An 18,436-nucleotide genomic window follows, 5' to 3' on the forward strand; every position below is an offset into this window, starting at 1 on the left:
TCTTTAAGAGTTTTAATTTTTGTATGAGCAAATCTTTTTGTTGTTGCTGTTGTTTTATGGCTGATTTGATTTTTTCCCCATTTGCTCCTAGTTCTAAAAGGTTCAAATTTCTTTTTAAAACATTTTTTTATTGTTGCATTTTTAACTATTAGGTCTTTAATGCAACTGAAATTAATTTTTCTATATATTGTGCCTAGGAAGAACTTAACTTCACTTCTGGACTAGTATTTTCTTTTATAACTGAAGACCTGTCTGTCTTCTTTTCAAGGGGCAGTGGGTGCTGGGGTCTGGTGATTAAAATGCTATTTATGTGAATCTTCATCACCTTTTTACATATCAATTTTTGGTGTTTAGTGAAGAAACTAGATTTTTTTTCCCTTATGAGACTGTGCCTTCTAAACATGTTCATGTGAGATAGTGTGTGCACACATGTGTTTGTGTGTGGGCTTGTATGCATGTACCACATGCTGGAGAAGAATAAAGTGCAGAGTAATGTGGGCTTGGAGAGAACCAGCTGGTCTCAGAACCAACCTTGAGAGCAAATACTGTTTTTCTTGCTGGCTTAAAAAAGCGAGAACCAAGTGCCCCTGACTTTTGAGTTTGGAAGTTCAATATTAAGAATAATTTGGGAAATTTTGGTTGTCCCAGGGTTCAGGTATTGCAAATGAATTACAAAGTCCCTGCTTCCCCCTCCCCTCGTTTTTATTTCCCAAAGTTCCCTCAAGGGGCTGGGGGCATGGCCCAGTCAGTGAAGTGCCTGGCATGCAAACTTAGGGACTTGAGTTTGGATCTCAAGCGTCTACACAAAACAACAAAAGAAAAGAAAGAAAGAAACAGACACAAACAAACAAACAAACAAACAAAAACTTGTGTGATAGTGCAAGTTTGTAAGCCCAGTTCTGGGGAAGTAAAGATAGAAGGATCCTGCAGTTTTCAGCTAAACTGGTTAAGCATCAGGGCTGAATAGGTGAGCTCTGGGATTTTGTGAGAGAATCTATCTAATAAGATACAGGGGAAGTTGAGGAAGACGCCCGACATTTACCTCTCATGTCATACACATGTGCACACACATGCATGCATACCTGCACACATCAATGTGTAGGTACACATTATACACACACACTTCTGAGAGACAGAAAGAGAGACAGAGAGAGAGAGACCCGCAAAGCTAGACTTCCACCTGTTAAGTTGGGCCTGTGCTCAAGAACTTCTACTACGGGAAGAAGCCTCTGAAAAGCCAGGGGATGTCAGGCTTTTTGGAAGGTCACCTGTGGTCTTGTGTTTTGCCCTCACTTGGCCCAGGCTGTGCTGGCTTGCAGCACAATTCCGTTCTGAAGAGGCAAAGGTCTGGGGACATTTGATCCTGCAACAGGCCTCCCCTGAGAAGCTGCCTCCCTTGTAGGGAACAGAACTGGAGCAGGCCCCGACCCCTCTGGGGAGTGGCAAAAAGTATTTGGCTCTGGTAAAGCTTCAGAACAGGGATAAGCTATTTCTGGTGTTTGGAGACGGAAAGGATTGTGGAAACACTATCCACATGTCTGGCTATGGGCCATGTTTCCGAACTGACTCTTTTACATGGTTCTCCAAACAGCCGTGGAAGTGGACATTGAGTTTCCTGCTTTGAGAGCATGGAAACTGAGGTTTAGGATGGATAAGCACTGCAAAGCCCCTTGGGTAGCTAGCAGCACACTTCATGCTTGGCTCATGGCTCAGCTCTCCAGAGCTCAGAGCTCTTGGCCTGCTGTCATACTGCCTTCCTTCCCAGCTTGCTGTATGAGCTCAGCTTGGCTCTGAGAGGGTTCTCAGCAAAGTCTCAAGTCCCTTTGCTTCCCCTCCTCTGGGACCCTCATCTCTCTCACCACATGAAGCATTTCATCTGAATTATCTCTCTTTGAACTTCTACCCCTCTCCTTTAAGGTTTCCGCAGAATTTCCTTTGCCAGCACTTTGAGTCTTAATCGAAAGATGAAATCTGCCATCTGTTCACTTGTGTTCAATAAAGTGTTCCACAAGCCCCAAGAGCCCAGGGTCCTCTGTTCTGCTTGCAATCCTTATGCTGGAACCCAACAGCAGAGAAGCCAAAGCAGGGTGTGAGTGTACGGGTTGCTGAGGTGGGGGTTGGGGGTGAAATGAGATGGGGAGTGGGGAGCTTGCAAATTGGTAAGTTGGCAGAATTACTCTTGTGTTAAGACATCTTTATAAAAATAATAGCAAGGGCTGAAGATATAACTTAATGATGAAGATGCAAACAATCCCCAATCACCTAGACAAGGAAAGGAGACACATGCAAATACGATTGTGCCCGAGAGCTTACTGCAAGAGCTTTGCACACAAACTCCACATCTCTGGAAGTAGATGGGGATTTCTGCCAGGCTTCGGCCTTGACCCCTTCTGGGGCTCAGCTCATGATGGCTTCAAAGGAACCAAAGTCTAGCTACCTTCACTCCTTCCCATCTCCCCTCTCCTTCTTCCCTCTCCTCTTTCTTTCTTTTTTTTTTCCCCTCCCACATGGCTGCTGGAAACCTGAGAAGGTGGCTGACAGGCCAACGAAATACAGACACTAAAGAGCACCTGTGTCCCTACCATGGAGGATTTGATCTTGATATTTTACTCCCAGATAAAACCTTGAATCCAAGGAAGAAGAAAGCATAAAGACTTGTGGGCTGGCTAGGGCAGAGGTGTGTGGACAGTTATTTGCCTCCTGGTGTGGAAAGATAAAGAGCAGGAGCCCTTCTCTATCCCAGTTTGGAAGATGCTCTTTAAATGACTTTAATAAAGAAATATATAAATAAAATTAAATTTAAAAAATGACTTTAGTGGCCCAGGTCTTTACAGGCTTTTCCCTCATCGCACAAGCCCATCCCCATTCTCAGGGGTGTTTTCCCATTCTTAATAAACTGTATTCCTATTTGTAACCAGGTGTCCCCGGTCTAATTCTTTGCTGTGGAACACAAGGAGCTGGGAACTACAGCAGGTCTCAGGACTCAGATCTGTGCTTCTGGCACTGGATATGGAGGTTGCTGACCTTCTCTCCTGACAATCATGGTCTTCACATGAACTCTACTGACTTCTATTTCTTTTCATTAAGCTGACTGGACAGACTTGACCTGATAGGAGGAGGGGCCAGAGACTTTGTACAAGAAATGTGTTTTGAAAGTACTGAATGGGTTATTCTATTCTAGTCTAAGAGAACAGTGTAGATCTATTATCTGAGGTGTCAGGTTCACTGTTCACTAGATCCTTTATTGGATCTTTCATCTCTACAGTTAGCATTAGGAAGCAGTTACCCACAACCCAAGAAACCTTGCCAAAAGGCACATAGCTGAAGCAGAGCCAAGTTCCATCCGGGTCTGTGACCCATTTTCTCATTGATACTAAGTATATGTAGCCAAACTATGTAGCAGTGAACAAAACCAGTGTAGAATGATTGTGGCATTCATCTTTCCTGGGCTATGCCTTCACTTGGTGAAACTTTTGAGTTGGTGCCCAAACTTATTACAGCATATTTTACTTTGTTATTATTTTATGTGTGTGTCTGTGTGTTTATGTGTGTGCCCCCATGTGTGTGTACATGGATACACACATTTGTGTCTGTGTGAGGTCAAAGGAGGATGTCAGATGTCCTGTTCTATCATCCTCTACCTTTTTCCTTTGAGGCAGGGTCTCTTACTGAATTTGCACCTAGGCTCATGGCCAATGAAGTGTCTTTTCTTCTCTATGGACCTTGCTGGGGATACAGGCATATGTCCTGGCTAGTTTCATGTCAATTTAAGTTAGAGTTAACTCTAAGAAGGAAAACTCAATTGAGAAAACACCTCTATAAGATCCAGCTGTAGGGCATTTTCTTAATTAGGGAGGGTCCAGCCCATTGTGGGTGGTACCATCCCTGTTCTGGTAGTCCTGGATTCTATAAGAAAGGAGGTTGCTCAACCATGGGGAGCAAGCCAGTAAGCACACCTTTATGGCCCCTGCTTCAGTTCTTGCCTCTGGGTTCCTGCCCTGTCTGAGTTCCTGTCTTTACTACTTTTGATGGTTGAACTATTATATGGAACTGTAAGTGAAATAAGTATTTTCCTCCCCAGGTTACTTTTGGCTATGGTGTTTCATCACTGCAACAGTAATCCTAACTAAGACAACATGCATTTAGCAACTCTCAACTCTTTACATGGGCTGGGATCCAAACTTAGGTCTCCATGCTGCAAGAACAAGAGCTCTTACCTAAGTCATGTTTCCAGTTCCCAAGGTCACATTTCAATTGCATTATCCATTATTCTCTCTCCACACACTGTGGAGGACACATATTCTTTCACTCTCTCTACTTACTCTCTTTACACTGGGTGTGTTTCTGTTGCTTTACACACATAATGTGTTGCTTGACACACATAATCCTGTTTAATCCTTGCCTAAACCTTATTTTGCATGAGCTTGAGCAGGAAGTGCTGTGCCTGTTTTCATGTCTTAGGGTGAGTAAATGTCCTATTCATAGTGACAGTGCTGACTCCAGAATATAGCTTCTTAAACTCCCAATCTTGTCCTTTCTGGATAAACTAGAAAAAAATCTTAGGGAAGTCCAGTGTGCTAGACAGTTTTTAGGTCAACTTGCCACAAGGTAGAGTCATTTGAGAGGAGGGAATCTCAATTAAGAAAATTCCTCCTTAAGACTGCGCTGTAGGCAAGCCTGTGGAGCAGTTTCTTAATTGATGATTGATGGTGATGGGCCCAGCCCATTGCGAGTGGTACCGTCCCTGGGCTGGTGGTCCTGGATTCAGTAAGAAAGCAGACAGAATGAGCCAAGAAGGGCAGTAAGCAGCAGCCCTCCATGGCCTCTGCATCAGTTCCTGCCTCCAGGTTCCTGCCCTGTTTGAATTCCATCCTTGTGTCCTTTGATGGCAAACAGTGCTGTGGAGGTATAAGCCAAATACACCCATTTCTTTCCAATTTGCTCTTTAGTCATGGTATTTCATCATAGCAACAGAAATCCAGTGTGGCCTAAACTGACCCCAACACATCCTTAGAATATGCTCTGTGGGACACTAATTCAATGTGGACTTTGCAGTCTTCATTTCTCAATTTTATGTTTATTTATTAAGAAAGACAGGGTTCCTCTGTGTAGTCCTAGCTGTCCTGGAACTCACTCTGTAAACCAGGCTGGCCTTAGACTCAGAGATCTGCCTGCCTCCGCCTCTTTGCTAGGATTAAAGAGGTGTTCCACCACTGCATTGCTCTGAATTTTTAGTCTAATCAATAAACACAGAGAAGTCAATCAACTACTCATAAGAAATCAATTGAGGGGGAATTTTAAACTCTTGAACAGAACTTATTCTTTTTCAGAATTCAAGAATTTATACTTTCAAAAGACTGCTACCTCTACTTTTGTTGAATGCCTAATTGCTTCCTAGCAGAGAAAAGAAACACAAGAGCAGATGAGGTTCCAAGGATGCTGGTAGGTACCAAAAGACCTGTGTTTGGAGGAGAGCTCAGGGTCTTGTCACGGGGTGAGAGAGTACAGTATGCCAAGCAAGAGCTGTGGAACCCCAAAGGAAGAGGGAATCAGATGCCAGGCCTGGATACAATGGGCCCAGCATTGTACTTGATAAAGGGAATGCAGAGACAGATGCTTACAACTGCCAGGGAGACACAGTACAAGCTACAAGGCCAGTGCTCTTTGTAGGACACACAGAAGGCTTCACATAGCAAGAGGCTCTTGAGGTTATGAGTGGGTGCTTGATAGAGCCAGAGGCATCCTCCTCTGGGGAAACTGTCTCAAATGCTTAGAGGTCAACACTTGGAAGGAATCACCTGGACTGGTTTGGTTGAAGCAAGGAGGGAGATTTGAGGTGCAGAGACAGAAAATGTATGAGCAAGCAAGAGTTTGACTGGGTAAGCCTTGAGCAACAGTCAAGTTGTTGGGGCAGCTGACCCTTGGCCTGAGTGGAGCCCCACCCACTTACGTAGTTATTGATTGATGACATGCGTGTCATGAGCATTGACACTGTGGTCCACATGGCGCAATCAGTAAGTACTGTTCTTCTAGCTTTACTTCCTGAAGTCTTTATTCTTGTCCCTCCTCTTCTGCAACACGCCTGGGGTCTTAGGCTATTTCTGCTGCTATGACAAAATACCTGAGACTGAGCAATGTGTACCTAATACAAGTTTACTTCTCATAGTTCTGGATGCTGAGAAGGCCAAGGTCAAGACGCTAGCATTTGAGTATCTGCAGAAGGCACGCTGTGGAAGGAAAAGGGCAAAAAGGAGTAGAAGCTGTTTGTAGTCTCTTCTGTCAGTTATTAACCCCACACTAGGGCAGCATCACCATCATCATCATCATCTTATTATTACTATTATTTGTTCTTTTGAGACAGGATTCCTCTGTGTATCCTTGGCTGTCCTGGACTTGCTTTGTAGACAAGGCTGGCCTTGAACTCACAGAGATCCACCTGTTTCTGTCTCCCCGAATGCTGGGATTACAGGTGTGAGCCACCATGCCCAGCCATCGTCATCTTCTGAGGGGCTTATCTTTTAGACTACTCCATTGAGTTATGCTTACACCTGTACATTTGTTTGTTTGCTTGTTTTTGAGACAGGGTGTCATTATGTAGCCCAGACTGGCCTTGAACTCACAGAGACCACCTACCTCTGCCTCCCAAGGGCTGGCATTAAAGGCATGCACCATAACACCTGGCTTAAGCCTAGTCCTATACATATTATGGGATACACTCAGAACCTGTCCAGCACGGAAGTGTCTGCAAGAGGGGAGAGTGAGCAGAACTGAGCACACAAAGCCGGAATCTTTGTCAGTTGGCTAGTTGCATGCATGCAAGGTTTATGCTGTCACATTTACTATGAGCAGTAGCCTAGCGCTGCCTGGGTTTGTCAGATCTCCTTCCTTTCCTTAAATCGTTCCTATAGCACAGGTTATCAGCTATGCATATTGTTAGCACAGCCCAAGGCTATCGAGTAACAAAGGGGGGAGAATAATCAAGATGTCGAAAATTTAAATGAAAGTAGTATCAAGTGTGTTGGTTTTTAAACCTATGGTCGCATTCAGTCCTCACAGCCACAGACTCCAGGGTTACTGTGAGGCAAAGTGCAGCCCTATTCTCAAGAAGTTTAAATCTGAGTTCCAGGATAGCCAGGGCTACAGAGAAACCCTATTTCAAAACACCAAACAAACAAGATTTTAAATCCAGCTGTGGAGTGTGGGGACTTTTACAAACAATAATACAGGCCTAAACCAGATGTGCACAATAAAAAATAAAGCATCTAAAACACAGTAAGAGGCAAGGCTGTGTTTTGGTTAGCATGTATATGCTTCCCCAAATGATATGTTAAGGGGATCATTAAGTTGGAAATCATTAAGTTATGAAGGTAGAGCTCTCATGGATAGGATTAATGATCTCTCAAAAGGAATACAGCTACCATTTCCCCACTCCTGTCCCTTCCACTATATGAAGACAGTTTGTCCACTCTGGAATATGAGGCATTCTCTTTGTTTCTCTCTCTCCTTCTCTCCTTCCTTTTCCATTTTTCTTTTCCTCTCTGTAGCCTTGGCTGTCCTGGAACTTCCTATGTAGACCAGGCTGGCCTCTGACTTACAGAGATTTGCCAGCCTCTGCCTCCCAAATGCTGGGATTAAAGGTGTGTGCCACCACACCCAACTTGAGGTTGTGGTTTCCAAAAGCACCTTTGTGGAAGCAGAGACAGTCCTTCACCAGAGCCTGCCCCCCTGTGCTGTGCTGAGTTCTTGGCTGTCTGGGCCTCTACAATTGTGGGCAATCAATTTATACTATTTACAAATTGTTCAGTGGGTGGTATTTTTGCAGCTGCAGGAACATACTATGATAGAGGGAGGTGGTTCTGTGTCATAGGTCACCTGCTTCCTGAATGAAAAGTGCCTGAAACTAGTGGGATAGGTGACATCTGGCTAGGGGAGAAGAGCATTCAGGTGAGATAGTAAGGACAAAGGGGGACCAGCAGGAGGCCTGTTGAGGTGCAGGTAAGAACTGAGGCACAAGTCCGGAAGTGAGTTCAAGTACGAATTACAAGATTCTGACTAAGAGAGTCACACTCATTTTTTTTGTGACCGTAGCATATTTAATAACTGAACACATTCATAAACTGATGTCATGAAGTTCTCAGGAGAGATACAGAGTCCCCAGAGTTGGGCATCAATGGGATCAGAATGGGACATCCTTGGGATCACCACAGCAGTGGTGGCACTGGTTTAGGCTGACTAAAGGAGGAGGAAGCTAGGCTATGGAGGGGGCAGGGCAGCAACACACAGAACATTTTTAGCAATACTGGAAAACTGCGGTCAGCTTTTGAAGTCTTTAGGCTCATTACTGAAAAAGCTGAAGAATTATTATACAAGTGGAAGCGCAAGAACAATTTTATTAGAGTTTAAAAGAAAAAACCCAGGGTGGGGAAGCTGAAATGTTAGCTTTCACCCAGGAGAGGAGAGCAGGAGAGAGAAGGGGACAGTCCATGCCCTTTAAACAAGCAGCCACATGGCAGGCAGGAAGGAAGGCTTTAGATAAAGAATAAGGAAGCCCAAACTCTGTGTGTGTGTGTGTGTGTGTGTGTGCGTATATGTTGGTGATGGTGGTGGTGGTGAGGCAGGGGTAAAGGGAGGGGCCAAAATGTTATGAAGTGTGCTTTGAAAAGCCATAGGAAAAGGTATACTTTTCTGAATAATTTGGAAAGGTGGACAGACTTAGGACTCTTGTGACTGTGGCCAGTTATCTTCAGCAATGGCGGAAGGGATTCTAGGAAGGAAAAGTGCAGTGTCTCATTAGGGAACGAGTTAGCTGGCTTATCTCTTATCACTGCTTGAAATGAGCCCCCCTTCCTAGGGATGGTCTCTTAGCTAAAATGACTGACCCATGAACCAGCCCCACTGGAACGTGAGGTCTTCCCCGGGCCTCAGAGTCTGTTCTCTTGACCCGGAGTTTTTTTCTACTCTAAGACCAGCTCCAGAGAATAAAGTGAATAAGAGAGCTTGAGAAATGGTCAGCAGGCAAGAAAGGGGACACACAGTTTTGAGCGCTTTGGGAAGGCCAGTACAAAAGATGCTATATTAGAGTGACCTGCAAGGTTCGCTTAGGGAATAATGGTCATCTCCCACACCAATGCTGGGAGGTGAGCACCATTACTTCTACTGACTACCTTTTTTTTTTTTTGGTTTGCTTTGTTTTTTCAAGACAAGGTTTCTCTGTGTAGCCCTGGCTGTCCTGCAGCAGAGGAGGGCCCTGCGCCTGTGTCCAGCTCTCAAAAAGCATGCCCATACCTCCGTTAGTTCCACTGGTGACCCTTTCATAAGATTTTAATATGAATGCCACAGCTGTTTACTCCAGCTAATAAAATGCTCCAAGACTTTCCGAGGGTCCCCTCTCACCAAAGAGGCCCTTGGAGTCTATCCTACTCTTCCCAGTTAGTGTCCGAAGTCCCCACGGTCAGTTTTCCTTCCTGTTAAAGAGACTGGAGAAGCCAAAGGGCGTCCTTGTGAGCTAGGAGATGAGGCTCTGCTTAAAAGGAAGAAAATGTGCTAGGGAATCAAATGTAGAGGGAAGGGATAATGAGGTTCCTACTTCTCAGTCCTAGGTTGGTTTGACAAACCCAAGAACCCCTTGACAGGTGTCAGCTCTGTCTGTCCTTGCTCCTCCTTTGTGTTTTTCTTTGGTTGCAGAAACCTTAATCCTAGTTTTGGAAGCGTCGTTCAATGCCTGCGCAGCCTCCGGCCTCTCGGCTCGCGCGACTTGAGCGCCCTCTCTCGAACAGCATCAGAACTGCAGACCCTGGTTTCCGAGAGTGAGCAAGCTGTCAGCTTGGTCTGAGTGAGTGGCAAAGCTCAAGGGACCTGATCAGCAGTTGATTTCTTTTGGAGGATCAGATTGCATTATCCAGGCCTGCTCCAGGACTACAGAAAGCAAAGAACAGTGTGGGTGGCCGAGGGTGCGGCCGGCATGAGCCTATAGTGACTGGCGCTTGTGGGATCAGCTGAGCTGTTGGAGGGAAGGGTGGGCTGCTTCCTGTCTGTCACGGGTAAGAGGATGAGTGTCAGAGTTAAAGGACCAGATTCAAGGCCCTCACTGAGAAACCTAGACGATGACAACTAGCGTGCTTCAGGGAAAAGCACAGTGTTGAAGTTACTTAGCAAGTCTCTAAAACCCGCGTGGGGTTTATAAGGTCCAGGTAAGTTTCCGCAAAACGGAGAAACAAAGCTGGCTTTCTCACTGGTGGGGTGGGAACATTGGACTCCTTGCTCAGTGACTGATGGAGTCAATGGAGTTTTCTTCCGTTCGATTAAGGAACCTTTACTCCCCTGGTTCAGTTTTCTTAGATGCTTACTATCTCTGTCTTCTAACCTAGGCCTAGTCCTGGAAGCTTCTAGCCTCATTACAATCTAACCTGGGCCTAGAATGTTCTCAGCCTCTGAGACATATTGCTGAACAAGCTCACCATTTCTCGTTCTTTCTGAGATCTGGGCTGGCTGGTCCAACTGACCTGTTCTGGCTCAAACTCTTCTCACAGCTGACTTATTCAACCTGCTCTAACTTCTCCGTCCCTGATTTGCTGTTTGGCCTCAAGCTAACACCAACAACCTGTTCTAATCTTCTGGCCCCTTTTCATTCTCTGGCTCGATCGTTCTGTCTTCACCTGAGTGCAACCCATCTCTCTATCATTGTCCAGTAAAACTGCCTCCTCTTTATCTGCATTGCCCATTAAGTAGCTTCCCTTTGCTCGTTAGAGTTGAGCATATCATATGCTGACAGATCTTTCTCTGATTCATTACTGTTTCTGTCACCCAATTAGACATCACTTTCAAACATGGGTGCTTCCTTCTACAAACTAACTTTACCTTCTACAAGCTAACTTTATCTTTATTGTTTAGGATTAAAAATGTGTACCACCACACCTAAGCTTTTCTTCATTTGATACTTGCTCTATACCAGGCTGGCCTTGAACTCAGAACTGCTTGCCTCTGCTGCCTGGATTAAAGGCATGTTTGTATTCCGGCGGGATCACACAGACCTAGAAGGGCTTTGCATGTGATCTCCTGCCAGAACAGCCATGTTCTGAATTAACATTCCTCTACAAAGGGGAATAATCTCACCAATAATCTTACTTTTAATTTTTCCTCCGAAAGTCAGCAGGTGTAGCAGAGGTTAGTGGGTGGTGTATGATTTCTTGCCCAAAGGGGTGTGTAGAGAAATGCAAGGTGTTGGAGGTGGGTCACTCTAAGACTCAATATGGAGGCGGGGAGACACAGTCTCAATGGCCAAAGAAGCGGTTGTCCCATCTCCAGTGTAGAGATTATGAGATCATGAAAACTGTGTTCAATGGATTATACATGAAAAGAGAGACATGTTTCAAACTTACGGTAAACCTGAAAATAAAACCCAAACTTTCCACTTCACCCTCACCTAGACAGTACTTATGCTTGGCTTCTTCTAGAGGTTACTACCTTGGGGAATGGCAGGAGTTTGGAAGGCCAGTTACTGCCATGGTAAATTATCTTACTGAGAGAAAAAGGAAAGAGTGTATTAGCTACACGGCAGCACAGTAGCAGCGGGCAAGGCAGAGAAGGGAGAACGTCAGGGCAAAGGCATCCTGGAGGCAGTTTTAATGCGGAGTTCTTCAGGAGCAGTGAGTTCCAGTGTGCCAGTGTGTCCTGGAGCAATTACAGCTGGGGCTTATCAGGGTTAACTTTTATTCTAGGCGATGGTCCTGCTATGAGGCAACAGCGCCCTTCTCTGAGCCCAGCCTGCTGTGGGCAGTAACAGCCTTGTTTGTGAGGCTAGAATAGCTTCAGATGGCTGCTCTAGACAGAAGCCCCAGTGTGAATTTACATGTATCCCTTTATAAACATTCTGTCTCACCTCCTAGTTAATTCCATTCCTCTTAAAAAGGTTTTTTTTTTTTTTTTTTTTTTTTTTTAAAGCGGAGACAGGGGACTTGCACAAGTTGGCCTCAGGCTCGTAATACTCGCAACCCCCCCTCCCCCCGCAATCCTGAATGTTAAGACAACATGTATGTGCCACTATGTCTTATTTGATTTGCAATTATTATGTTTCCCATGGGTTGTTTTTACGGTGTTATCTACAGGCCACTGCATTTATTTATTCTTATTTACAGAGCATTGAATCCAGAGCCTCACGCATGTGTTGGAGGATGATCTAATGGGTGTCACTGGCCCGCAAGATCTGCTTACACCTATCCTTGTTTTGTAAACCTACCTAAGACATATCTAACTGGTTGAGTAAACAGCCTGTATCTGGGCAGGGCAGAGTGGCATAGGTGTGGCTAAGGTTTCCAGCTTCGGACACAGACTCCAATAATGGCGTGGAAAGGCCCAGATGAAGAATAAAAGCAAGTACCATGGGATTCTGTATGGAATGTAGAACAGATGAGGAGGATTAAGGTGGATGGCATTGGATGGGGACTGGGAGGTGGCTGGAGAGGATACTGCGACAGCATAGGTGTAATATCTGCCTGGCTCAAGGTAAATAAGGCAATTATAAATCTATCAGGTGTCTGTGTCTTGGTAAACATTTGTGATAGCAGGTTAAATAATACCACTGTGACAATCTTAGGACTAATAATAAACATCATATAGCCCAACACTATTTTTTTTTTTTATTTACTACAACACACATGCTAGGCAAAAGCTCAACCATGGCCATGCTTCTGCTGTCTTAACATGCATACTCATTTAGACAAACTCCTTGTATGATACTGGCTAAGCAACACCAGAGTTCATTAAGAGACTGAAATAAAATCATATGCGAGTGAAGATATAATTTATAAGGTATAGTTGTTCTAAGGTTTTGGAAGATGGTGATCATTTAGAAGATGTTAATAGTTTTAACAGGCAAACATTTAGCTATATTCAAATACATATTATATGTGGTTATATGTTATATAACCATAACCATATATAATACATATTATATATAATATATAATATGTATATATAATACACATATATAATATGTATAACATGGTTATATTATATAATATATGTTATATAACCATAACCATATATAATACATATTATATATGGTTATATGTTTTACATATTATTTATGGTTATAAAGAAAGACTTCATGTTCTAGGCATAAACCATCAGGAAACATTTGAAGTAAAAAGATAATAAATGGAGCTAGAGAGATGGCTCAGAGGTAAGAGTACTTCCTCATCTTCCAGAGGACCCCTAGTTCAGTTCCTAGCACCCTTTTTTGGGGGATGGTAGGGTAGGGAGGAAAGGGCAGTGGAGAAGCTTCCTCACTGCCACAGAAGACTCTAGATGGAGGCTTTATTTCAAGAGGAGAGATAAAGGGAGTGATAGATAGAAGCTGCCCGGAATAAAAGGACAGGAGTTTCAAAGCAAACTGTATTGCTTTCTGATTGTTCCAGTCTGAATGAGCCAGCCGGCAATGCAGTGCCTCCAAGCCTTCATCTGTGGAACAGACAACACCTACCTGTGGCAACAGACAAGTGACGTATAGCAAGGGCTGTGAACTCCATGTTCACTTCCATTATTATCAGGGGACCAACAGAGCTTACTCATAAATGACAGAGAATGGAAGAGCACTAGAGAAGAGGGATGGGCTGAACAACGTGTTCTCAGACGTGCTCAGCTCAAGAATTTGTTCCTTGGTTTTCAGAAAACATAGAAAACCACAAGTCACAACATTAGCTCAGGTAACAACGGTTGTTCCAATACATGAATTGGAAAACATTATTTCTAAACCATGCTACACAAGTTTGGAAAAATGAGTGAATAATGTTTTACTGTGAATTCCATTTCTGGATCTGTAATTTGTTTTAGGTTACCTCCAATAGGACAGAAAGTCCAAACACCAAGAGAAGATGCAAACGGTAAGGTAGGCTGTTCAGGGTCACCTGCGCTTGCTGGAAAATACAGGGTGCTATTATGTACCTGCAACCCACGAACTGGAATGAATGGCTGAACTGACCCGAGCTATTTACTGCAAGATGGGCAGCTTCGTTTTGGGCTAATGATCACCAATTTCCAAACTGATAGATGGTGGTTAGACAGTGTCTGTGTTGGCTAATATCGACCATCAAATGAACCAGATCTCAAATCAGTGAAGAGGTAAGCCTCTGGGTACATCTGGGAGAGACTATGCTGATCTGACCGAAAGATCCACTCTAAAGTGCATAGTGGGGCTGCATGGGCTCCTAGACAATAAAAGGAGAAAACCAGCTGGACAACAGCCCTCATCGCTTCTTCTCTCCTGCAGATACAATGTAACCTGCCACATCAAGTTCTTGTTATCTTGGCTTCCCTTCCACAATGGAGTATACCATCAAGGTATGAACAGAAATAAGCTCGTCCTTCATTAAGTTGCTTCTGTCAGGGTATTTTAGCATAGCAACAGGGAAAGCAACCAAGACAGTATCTAAGCACTGAAATTCCATGTTTTCATGCCTGGAGTGTGGACGCTCATAACACTTTGGTTGTGTGACTGAAATAGTATTTGTCAATTTTCAGGTAATGTCTAGGATGCTACGTTACACACTGTGCAGCTTAAAGAAATGGTTGTATTATTCTAGACAGAAACTGTGGGTATCAATCACACAGGGGGCCCAAATTCTAGGAATACCTGTAGTCGTGACTGAAGACTCAAGTAAAGAATTTGAACTGTGGGGACCAACTGTTCAAATGAGTTCCTGTAATACACAAAGAGACAGTGCAGATCCTCCAGAAAGAAGGACAACCTGTGAGGAAGACCAAAGGACAGGCATTGGAGTCCCATTTTCTTCTCCGCCCTCCTCTGGCTCAACCAGCCTCCTGATGCCTCCCAGACAGACCCATCATGCTTCGGTGATCCCCCAAGCACCAGCATCCCCACTCTCTTCAGATTCCTGCTTGCATGTGGCTCCAGAGAGCCTTGTCTTCCAGACCTGCATACTTTCCCTTCCTTCTTGTGGCTTTACTTTGCTTTATTATCATATGCAATGTTGTGTATTTTCCTTCCATTGACATGACACAAGTAACACAAAACAGGAGCTTCATCCCTCTTACTCACTGCTTTATGCCCCAAAGTTACACCTAGATGGACATATATGAATGAATAAACTGGTTTGGGTTCTAGGTCTTCATCAAAACAACTCACCTGGATAGACAGCTAGTAAGTGCTGATTGCCTGCAGCTTCATAGTTCCATTTCTTTTTGTTCATTTGTTTTTGTTGTTAAGACACATTACAACCTGGGAACAATAGTTCCATAGATACCCTGGGTTCCCATAGCAGAAGTTTCTGCAGGGCAACTTATTTCTCCCCAAGAAAGTCAGAAATCAGAACCAATGACTGCCATTTTTGGTGGTGTGTTGAAATTATTTTCTACTTCACACATGGTGGTTATATTGATTTGTCAGCTCCTTGTGAGTAACACAAAGATCTTCTAATGCTTTTAGCACAAGGTTTGGTAAACGTTTTAAGAAGCAAGGTGGAGAATGTTCTTCATACTTAAGGCTTTGGGTCAATTAAAAATATTTGTTTTGTTTAAAGCATCAAAAAAAGTTGCTGGGAAAAGTAGAGATCTTTAGACCTGAGTGTTAGAGATCATCCATCTGCAGCTAAGGTCTAGACATCAATCTAAAGTGCACTACCTTGATGTCTCTCATTGGCTGGCATTCTTATTACCAGACAGTGGGTCCTTCATACACTATGGGAATGAATAGCGTGGAAATCTTAGTTCTTCTGTGGAGATGAATATCAAGGGTAACTGCAGAATTTCAAAAAACTTATAAATATTTATGAACCAAGAAAATAAGAAGTGATTGAAATAAAAATAGAAAAGTAAAAGTGAAAGAGAGAAGGGAGGCAGATTAAATCACAGGCAGATAAAATGCTTACTTCTAAGCACCCTGACAGCCCTGGCAGAAGAGAAAAAAGTGAAGACAAAAAAAAAAAAAAAAAAAAAAAAAAGCGGGAATTTTGTGGCCTTCCGTACTGAAAAAAACTGATCTTACAAAGGTCAATCTGCTATATTCTGGCATCTTCAGGATCAGGATCCCAGAAAATGCAGAGATGCCATGTTTTACACTGATTCTCAGTGTGAATCAAGGACACATTATAATTTGCCCTAAGGAGAAGATGGCAATGGCAGCTGAGCTCAGCTAGCTAAGTTTCTGACTGAAGCTAGAAAGTTTAACATCAGAATTCTAAATATCTTAGGTATTTGAGAAACTCAGCACAGACAGTTCTGTGACAAGCTTTTCTTTTCAGGTCTCTGCCCAAATGTGACCTCTCTGGCGTCTGTTCCACCTGTCCTGAAACTTGCCCATCACTGTAAGTAACCCTTTTACCAAGCATCCTGTTCATCAAAGAATAACATTACTTCTGCTTGCTTTCTCTAAATTATCAGTTCTCAATATATGGATTGGGACCTCTTTGGGGCTCGAATGACCCTTTCATAGGGGTTGCATATCAGATATCCTGCATATCAAATATTTACATTATGATTCATAGCAGTAACAAAATTATAGTTATGAAGCAGCAATGAAAATAATTTTATGATTGGGGGTCATCACAACATGAGAAACTATAGTAAGGTGGTCACAGCATTAGGAAAGTTGAGAAGCACTGCTCTAAATAAAATTAGGCATCGATGGCAGACATTTTGTTTTGGTCACAGAGTTTTTCCTGATACTTGGTTTACTGTGCTCAGTGTGTAGGATTGGGTGAATTCTTGCCTGGAAGATAACTTTCCATTAAAAAGAGTCTGGTGCTTAAGAGTATCTGCTGTTCTTGCAGAGGACCTGAGTTCCATTCCTTGCACTCATGCTAGTGTGTTTCACAATCACTGTTAACTCAAGTTCCAGGGAATTCAACATCCTCTGATGGTCTCTGTGGGCACCTTTGTGCGCACACACACATGCACACACAGACATATATACACATAATTTTTAAAAGTAGCAAAGAATTGGGGTGGAGAGATTGTTCACTGCTTAGGGGCACTTATTGCTCTTGTACAGGACCTGTGTTTGCTTCTCAGTAGCCCCAGGGTGGCTCACAACCATCCACAATTTCAGTTCTAGAGGATGCTACTCCCTCTTCTGTCCTCCATGGGCAACAGGCACACACATGGCACATGTCCATATATGCAGGCAAGACGCTAATACACATAAAGTAAATAAACCTTAAAAATAGTAAAGTCTTAGAAAATATTTTTTTTTTTAGAAAATAATTTTTGTAATGTAAAGAAAAGTAACATCTTATTTCATGTTAGTTGCTGGCTTGTAAATCAGAGAGGGAAGACAAGTATTTCATAATAACTAGTTTCTACATACACGACTTGAGGAGAGCAAAAGAAAGGTAGGTTGCGAAGAGTGTAAAGATGTAATTTACATCAAACAGAAGAGGAACTGGAATCACAACACTTTTCATTTCTTTCACCCGTCAAACATCACAGAACCTCAGTACCTGAAGTCAGCCTGACACTACCTGTCGACGGTGCTGTATGTGTTCTTATCCTGGGTTCCTGGCCAAGGGTAAACCTACCATCCTTTAGACACGACCCCAACAGCGGGTCTTCAGTTTGCATGTGCTAAGTATTGACAAAAAACTCCTCTCTTCTTGACCGAACAGTCTGTAGCTGTATTTGTTGCTGGTTATTAATATTTATCACTGATTTATCTTTTACTTAAACAATGGTTATTCCAAACCCAGCTGTATACCCAAATCACCACAGAGAGACTAGGATTTATTTAAATAACCCAGAGTACAATGCTGGGCAATAGTTACTCCATCCTAAACCTCCAAGCCCGCACAGTTTTCCTCCCATGCAGATTTCCCACATTATCCTTACTTTTAGTCATGTCTTAGCTCCAGCTCATCTCTCCAAAGTCCTTCCCTGCCAATCTCTCCTCTCCCAAAGGACTTTGCTTTCTTAGACGCAGCTTCCCTTCTAGACCTTACCAGTTCAGATGCCGGAGGTGTCTCAGTATGTCTTTGGCTCCTGCTTCCAGGGAGAGGCATTGTTTTCTGCCTCCCTCACTGGATCCTGACCCCTTCCTCACTCTAGGAAGTTAGTTGGTCCACAAATGTTTGCTCCTCAGACAGGCAAGAATCCCTTCTCAAAGGGATTTTGCTTTCCGCCTTGGATAGCTAAGTCTGGCTTTGTTAAAGAGCCACTTTTTTCCCTAAAGAAATTGCCTCTCTGGAGTTTGTATGTATCAATTTTTCTTTTTCTGCTGCCTGCTGGAGGCTTTGCTGCTCTGCAGGGGTTTGTCTAATCAGGAATCTGTGAGCTCCTAGTTTACGAACTTCCTTTGCTTTGGTTTTAAGGACAGAACTAAAAAACTGCTCTGTAGTTTTAATTTCTAAGGAACTTCTTGCTAGATTACTGTAAATTCTGTTCCATATCAGTACACCATTTGTTGGTTATGAACTTCTGAAAATCAGTT

At 43.4% G+C, this 18,436-nt stretch overlaps 1 protein-coding gene across 3 annotated transcripts in view; it reads left to right on the plus strand.

Moving 5' to 3' along the window:
- Window positions 1-13,162: 13,162 nt before the first annotated feature.
- The window catches only part of Kcns3 (potassium voltage-gated channel modifier subfamily S member 3), an 81,224-nt gene continuing 75,950 nt past the window's right edge, over window positions 13,163-18,436 (plus strand). For 2 of the 3 annotated variants that reach the window (XM_055619172.1, XM_055619184.1), the window contains exons 1-4: window positions 13,350-13,703; window positions 13,831-14,118; window positions 14,267-14,337; window positions 16,257-16,319. The gene's annotated coding sequence lies outside the window, so the exon portion shown is untranslated. Of the gene's footprint in view, window positions 13,181-13,349; window positions 13,704-13,830; window positions 14,119-14,266; window positions 14,338-16,256; window positions 16,320-18,436 lie in introns of those variants that run through there. The other variant, XM_055619177.1, reaches the window with a different exon arrangement.

Source organism: Psammomys obesus, unplaced genomic scaffold, assembly GCF_907164565.1.
Source record: "Psammomys obesus unplaced genomic scaffold, mPsaObe1.curated_primary_1811, whole genome shotgun sequence".
Lineage (NCBI taxonomy): Eukaryota > Metazoa > Chordata > Mammalia > Rodentia > Muridae > Psammomys > Psammomys obesus.